This window comes from Dipteris shenzhenensis, chromosome 25 (assembly GCF_047967505.1).
Source record: "Dipteris shenzhenensis isolate YYH24624 ecotype China chromosome 25, Dip_SZ_1.0, whole genome shotgun sequence".
In the NCBI taxonomy this organism is placed as follows: Eukaryota; Viridiplantae; Streptophyta; class Polypodiopsida; order Gleicheniales; family Dipteridaceae; genus Dipteris; species Dipteris shenzhenensis.
Window position 1 is genome coordinate 20,041,670 of NC_141620.1, and position 7,418 is coordinate 20,049,087.

Consider the following 7,418-nt stretch of genomic DNA (forward strand, 5'->3'; position numbering starts at 1 on the left):
TTCATACTTAAATAAAATTAGGATCAAGTATAGCAAGCTTCTAGATATATACCTTTAAGAAGAAGTGCTTATCAAAGTAAAGGAAGCGATTGATTCTTATTTTTATTACTTTATAATATATTAATGCTCAATATTTTTAAGAGCATGTAGGTGAAGTAAGTAGATATAATTGTGTTGAAGGCACTAAGTTAAAAACATGCTTATAGAAATAGTGATAAGCCTTCCCTCACTCCATGCTACAAAGGAAGTATTATTGAAATCTTTGTAGTTTTGCAAGATTTGATTATTTTAGCTACTGTCTATGTATATATCACCTTTAGTTGGATGACATTAGGTAAAGTGATTAACTAGGTAGACTTTGAAAAATATTCTTTACTAGGATTATGTTACTAAATATTTCTTGTATGCCTAGAGCACATATTCTTGTTTCAAAAGTAATTTTGATTAATATATGAGAAAAGAAATTAATTTTTAAATAAAAAAAGATCTTGCAGAATGGATAATTTATGAATTAGAAAATTACCTTCTTATCAAAAAACTTTGAAAAATGATATATACCAGTTATAATTCATGGGATACTAGATCAACCAAAACAAGTAGCGGAGTATGTTTATGTGAAAAAGGAGTGGTAGATAACTTATAATTTTCTCATAGTTTTTAAAATATATACTTTATTAGTAGATAAAAAGTATTGTGTGTCTTAGTGAAGAACCATATGTTTCTAGATTCAATGTTTTTAGTATAGTCTTCATATTTCTTAAAGAAATTGTAAATGTGAAAATATTAGATACTACCATACCAAAGGTTATGAGCATATTAATTTATTAAGTTTTATTCTGCACAAAAATTAGCATTGTTGAAAGTAGTTCAAGAAGGAAGTAATTGACATTTTTATTTTTATTTTTTTATAATATAGTAATTTTTAACGTTTTAAGAGCACATAGGTGAGGGAACTAGCTACAATTGTTTGGGTTCAAAATGGGTTTATATAAATCATAATAGGCCTTCCCTCAATCCATGCTAGAAAGGAAACATTGATGAAATCTTTGTAATTTTACAAGATTTCATTTGTTTGACTATTGTTTTTATGAATATTGGCTATCGCCTATGGCTGGATGACATTAAGTAAAGTGATTAATTGGCTAGAACTTGAATATATTATTTTGTAATACATCGACAAGATTGCATTATCTCTATGCCTAGGGCATCGAATCTTTTCTCAAAAGTAAATTTGATCAATCTATGAGAAACTCAATTCATTTTCAAATTGTAAATGATCTTGCATGATAGATAAATTATGTGAATAAAATAAGATCCTATCAGAAAACTCTAAAAAAAGGTAGAGAACAACATTCCATGGGATGCTAGATAAACCAAAATAGGTAGTGGACTATTGTTATGTGAGAAATTCTTTGAAGAGGAGTGGTAGAATAAAATTTATTATTTTCTCATAGTTTTCAAAATATGAATTGGATCACATCTAAATTCAACATTTGTAATACAATCTTCACATTTCTTGAAGTAATTGTAAATGTGCAAATATTAAATACTACCTTGTCAAAGATTGTGAACATATTACTTTCTTAAAGTTCATTTTGCATAAAAATTAGCATTAGTTGAAAGTAATCTTATATGTCCATAGATGTAGTATAGAAGGTTGTCCAGACAATCTTTGCTATTAAGTACGAATATAATAGTTCAAAGGATTAATATATGTGAGCCAAGTCTAACACGCCAAACAAATCTATCTCTAACTCTATATCGAGTTGATCTCCTATATCATCATCGTACTCTAGCATCGTATGTTCACCTAAGAGTACTTGATCATCTTCTTCAATAAAGTGTGGTAATTCTTGATGATCATCATCTTCTTCTTCCTCAATATCATGATCTCCATCTTCTTCATGTACGATGTCATTATGCGCATCTTCCTCTTGGCTCATATTGTGATTTTCATCTTCTTCGCTAGATTCATATGGTCCAATTGGATCCAGAATTGGTAGTGGCATCTCCATATCCACATCTCTATCTTTAAAAATTTGCTTACTTCGTGGTGCAACTTGGATCACATACCACCATCTATATTGAAGATGGGTGGCAAATGCCATCAATTATATATATGAAATTATGCTTAAGTACATGTATCAATGGATCTTTAAAAACAAAAGATTCGATTAATTAAATCATTAGTATGAACCTGCTCACAGTGCTCGGGAAGACAAAAGTATCACTTTCATCGGTCCAAAGTTTGGTGGAGCCTATTGCAAAGAAACCACTACTATCTTTTCTCACCGTTGCATGGGGACCATTGTAAATAGTTCTAAACCATTTTACATCAAGAATGAAAATACTAAATTGTCTGAAATCAACTTCATAAATTTTACATATGGTTCCAAAATAATCGAACTGTGAGGAGAGTCGATTGGTATTCGAAGCACTTGCTCAGCTATCTTGTGTGAAGTTAGCCATGACTCCACAATTATACATGACTCTCTTTGAATCGATGCATTCTACGCAAAAATGTCATGCATATGACCATAATGCACTGTACTTTTTGTACTATAAAAGAGCATCATTAAAACAATGAAGATGCATCTATTTTATAGCGTATATTGCCACAAATAATTACTTAATTACGTCAACAGCCAGTTATAGCCAATCAATTGACATGTGAGTGGGGAGAAGAGCCAGATCCCATGGATATGGTTGTAATCACCTGTACATTACTTTGAATCTCGTCCTCGCATTTATTCTTTCTGCTTTGGCTGCTTCATATCTCTCAATCCACTTCTGCATCTCCTTACTATTGAGCATACAAAACTTATTGAATTTCTTCATTTTCTCTTTGCTCGTATTTCTTTCAATCCCTTTTCCTTGGGGAACCTCGCCAACGATGCGATCATCATCCTTGTTATGCTAAGCTTGTGGCATATCGGGATTCGTGGATGCAAGAAACTCTGTGATATATACTAATGACTCTTGTACAAGTTATCCCTCTACCATGCTTGCTTCTAGGCTTGCTCTTTGTCTTACAAATCCCTTCATAGTTTTCATAAACCGCTCCAGAAAAACATCCATCGTCTATAAACGGTACTTGCAATGGCCACCTCATCAACTATGTGCACAAGCAAGTGCACTTGAGATGTCATAATGCTCGAGGGAAAGTGCTTCTCAAGCAAGCATACGGCTTCGATGGATTCCACCCTAGCCTTCTCGATGCTCGATATGGAGATCTCTTTTTGAGATATCCACCTATTTCACATGCCCATGTAAGATATATTCATAATTAGTCTTAGCATATGGGGCTTTTCAAACAACCAACTAATAATTAGAACGATAAAACTTTCTTGTTTCTATGGTGCGTGCATCATAGGGGATCATGATGATTGTGAGAACATTGCAACTACAAAGACATGGGATCTAGCTCAAGTTTTTCCTCTACATTCACATGGAGTCATAAAAATTGTAGAGACAAATGACTTGCCATAGTTTGGGTAGAGTTTTGATGACCTCACTGACTGTTTGGAAGAGGGGGATAACTTTGCAGTTGTCAGAGATTCTGGGGAGAACAAGGAGGATGACCCATACTTTTTGTTGCAGTGCACAAAAATTTAAGTACAAGGTTGAGGAAACATTTGAGGATAATTAGGGAACAACCTATGAGAAGTGGAATGTAGCAGTCGGAGCTTTTTAGTACAAAAAAACATCCAAATGAGGCTGCAATTACAAACTACTATATAAGAGTTCACAAAAATGTGTGTACTCTCATCTAGTAAGAGCTATTAAGTTCCAAGTGCAACCTGTGCCACAAGGAATGAAGGGCAAGAGTGTATTCAAATTAGATTTAGACATGCATGAGCATATCTTGGGGTGTCTTGGAGTGGTGGACGAGGACGAGTGAGATAGTACTAAGAAAATGTATGGTCTCATTGCAGGAAAACAATATGTCTACTTGTCCTACGAAATGGAATTTGTATTGAGTGAGCCAACCACCATGCTAGTTTTATTAAATTATTTTTGTAAATCGCAAATGATGAAACCCATGCTTGTTTTTAGTATATCCCAACAACCATCCTGTGATTTCCATAACAAACCAACATCCTACAAATCCATTCATCTTGCTAAAATGAAAGAAAACCACCATGCTAGTGGCTGTTCATATCCTAGTGCAAACCAACCACCACGCTAGCGATAACTTATCTTGCACTACTACCGTGCTATCCCTACACTATTGCCATGCTATCCTAAAATTTGTTGCACAGTGCTATACTAAAACAGTGCCCTTTAGATTGTTTATCGTTTCATTAACTGTCAGATTTCATCCCATGCTTGATTTTAATATATCCCAACAACTACCGCATTGGTTTCCCATAACTAATCCATCCATCTTGTAATAATAGAAGTAGACCATTGTGCTGGTGGCTATTCATATTGTAGTGCAACCAACCACCATGTTGGCGATAACTCACCTTGCACTAATCCTGCACTACTGCCATGCTATCCTGACACTACTACCATGCTATCCCTACACTACTATCGTGCTATCCCTACACTACTGCCATTCAAGAAATGTCTGCAAGATTTTATCATTTCCAGAAAATTCCATACTCCTAGCTATCTTATCAACCTCTCCACAGCGAGAATCTCCCAACAGCTCTAGAGGCTAGTCTGCTGCACTATGGTAGACCTCTTTACACATTAGATCAGACACTACTTTCTTGACTCTGCCTACTTATTTGCCCATAGTAACTCCTCCTTTCGCTGGGGGTCCTCTTCATCCTGCTCTTTGAATTCTATAGATCTTCGAGCCTCTTTCATGTCCTGCCAAAGGAAACCTAGATCTATTGAAGAAGATGATCAAGTACTCTTAGGTGAACATACAATGCTAGAGTACGATGATGATATAGGAGATCAACTCAGTATAGAGTTAGAGATAGACTTGTTTGGCAATTAGACTTGGCTCAGGATAAAATCGTTGATGTAAATGCTCTTTATTGATTTTTTCATCTCTAACTTGGACATGAATATATGAGCTTTAAAGGCTTGATGTACATGCTATCGTACTTTTATTTTCTCAAAAGATCAAACATGTATGAAGATTGAAAAAATTTTATCATTGGGAAAAACTATCTTTTAAGGTCGGTATGGGAAAAAAAACTCTTTGTAAAACATCACTATAGAAAACTATCTCAGTGTCACTATATAATGACCATTACCACTCTGATAAAAGTTGCTATATAGCAACTTTAGGCAAATGTCTCTATGTAGCGACGTTTCACTAAAGTCGCTATATAGCGACCCTTAACGAACCCCACTTCTAATACCGATGATTAGCACCCCATGCACGCTAAAAGTCGGTACTTAAGTGTCGCTATAGGATCCGTATGTAGTAGTGTCTCTCTCTCTCTCTCTCTCTCTCTCTCTCTCTCTCTCTTTGAATAAACTATCTCCCTCACACAAGTGACAAGATCTCTCTCTTATGCATACGTAAGAGAGAGCACAATACAATGAATTGTTAAGGGTAAGAGTTGTAGATTTTGAATAAACTTCCTCCCTCACATAGAATATCTCTCTTATGCATATAGAAGAATGCATATAGAAGTGACACATTGAGAGAGCATAAGACATACATTGAGTTGTCAAGGCTTACAAACTCTCAAGGGCCAAAGCATGATTGGGTGTAGCTTTTTCTTTCTACTAGGTTCAAGTAATATCTTCCACATGGGCAAATTGCTTAAGCCATAATTTATGCATTCTTGAATGGATTTTAACAAATTTGAGGCTTAGAGTAATCTATATATTCCAATGTTTACTATGATGGCACGATGTAAAACGTTGGAATCCCTACTACATCAAGATTTTGTTCTACTAATATATGCAACTAATAGTAATTGGAACTAACACGATCTTCTCTTTTTGTCTTTTTTCTTTTTTTTTTGGGGGGGGGAGTCTGTTAATATATGCACCTAATAGTAATTGGAAAGCGTGTAACTTGATCTTTTCAAAACGAAAGGCAACAAACACTCCTTAACATTTGCTATCATTTAGTATGACATTGTGCATTGTAGTACTACAATTACTCACACATTTCTTTTTTTTGGGGGGGGGGAGGGGGGGTGAGAGATAGAGAGAGAGAGAGATGATGATGAAAACAACATGTTTACACATTACATGTATAATTTTGATTCCCTTGGTAGGAGCTCTAGGTTTGCACTATACTTTTTACAATTTGTTAAATGAGCAATCAAAGTTGTACTCTCATGAGACTCATTGTACTTGAGATTTGTAGTAGAGAACCCTACCATAAGGATTGGGTGGAGAAGACTTGGACCTATAGACTATTCAAAGCCCTAATACAAGGGCATGTGCTTCTGTAAAGAGTTCACATAGACTTTGACTTGATCACTTGGAATGCTTTAATTGACATGAAATGTGGTTGTACCAGAGCATATATACATGTAGATAGATGTACAAATCCTTATCATGTGTTGTGATGGTAAGCAAAATTTATAATTATGCTTTGTTCAAAGGGTAGCCTTGAGTGCCATCACATTAAATGTATATCTCATAATGGGGTGTGAAGGTGAAGTTTTTTTTTCGCCAAGTGAAAGCTCTTCAAGGGAAATAATGTCATCTTAAAATGGAGAACACTTGATCATAAGGATGTAAGAAAAAGGGTCAACGTTTGCTTGGGTGTAGCCAATCGCGAAACTATTTTGGGGCCATTTTAGGGCCACAACGTGACACATTGGTGGGTGAGATTTTGAATTTGGGACGAACTCATGCTCTCATTGAAAGTTTTTTCAACATCATGATTGTCACACTGGCGTAATAATGAGACACAATCTTATCATTGTCAATAGCGTAGAGCTCGACACATGTTACTACATGCATTTACTCATGAGCACAAAGACTGTTCCTCTGCCCTCCTTCGCACAGCATAGTCTCTGTCTTGACTACATCACACACATTTTGCCTTGTCACCAGTCATTGCGTAGCTTCACCATCTGTCACTACGCAACACAATATTTTGTTGCGCTAACCACCAAGGATTGCATATTCACGTAATCACATGAATTTCTTGTGATTACGTGTCATGATGATGTATTTCAGGCATTCACATATACAATCACACCTTTACGCTATCAAGTGGCCTTGACTTGAAAATTGGATACATACCAGTGATAGCAGGAGCACTTACGGCGGTATCCTAGTACCAACGGTAGTTCTAATAGTACCATCGATAGATTTACACATTATTATCAACGGTAGTAGTAACCATACTAGCGGTTTTTTTACTACCATAGGTAGTTTAAGTATAACCGTCGACAGTAGTAACACTACTAGCGGTATTGTGTTACTTACCATCGGTGGTACCACTGCTACGATGGTAATCCTTAAACTGTCAATGGTAGTAC